Below are 265 nucleotides of genomic sequence, written 5' to 3'. Positions count from 1 at the left end.
AAGCCAATGCCAGCCCAGGGGCCGGGAGTGTGCCCTTGACAGACCTGCAGAGCAGACCTCTGTGGGTCTGAAAGAAAATATTTTAGATAATAGACAATAAACAACCTTGTGAACCAGAGCTGAAGAATCCTGACTCTTTCTTCGGCCGTTGGGCTGGGAAAAAGGGACTCTTGGGTCATCGCGACAGTAGGGAACCCGAGATGGGACAATGTCTGTGAAAAGTGGCCTTTTCCAGGCTGGTGACTGCCAGCAGTGCTGGGTGCAC

Source organism: Passer domesticus, chromosome 6 (assembly GCF_036417665.1).
Source record: "Passer domesticus isolate bPasDom1 chromosome 6, bPasDom1.hap1, whole genome shotgun sequence".
In the NCBI taxonomy this organism is placed as follows: domain Eukaryota; kingdom Metazoa; phylum Chordata; class Aves; order Passeriformes; family Passeridae; genus Passer; species Passer domesticus.
Note: the sequence above shows the minus strand (reverse complement) of the source record.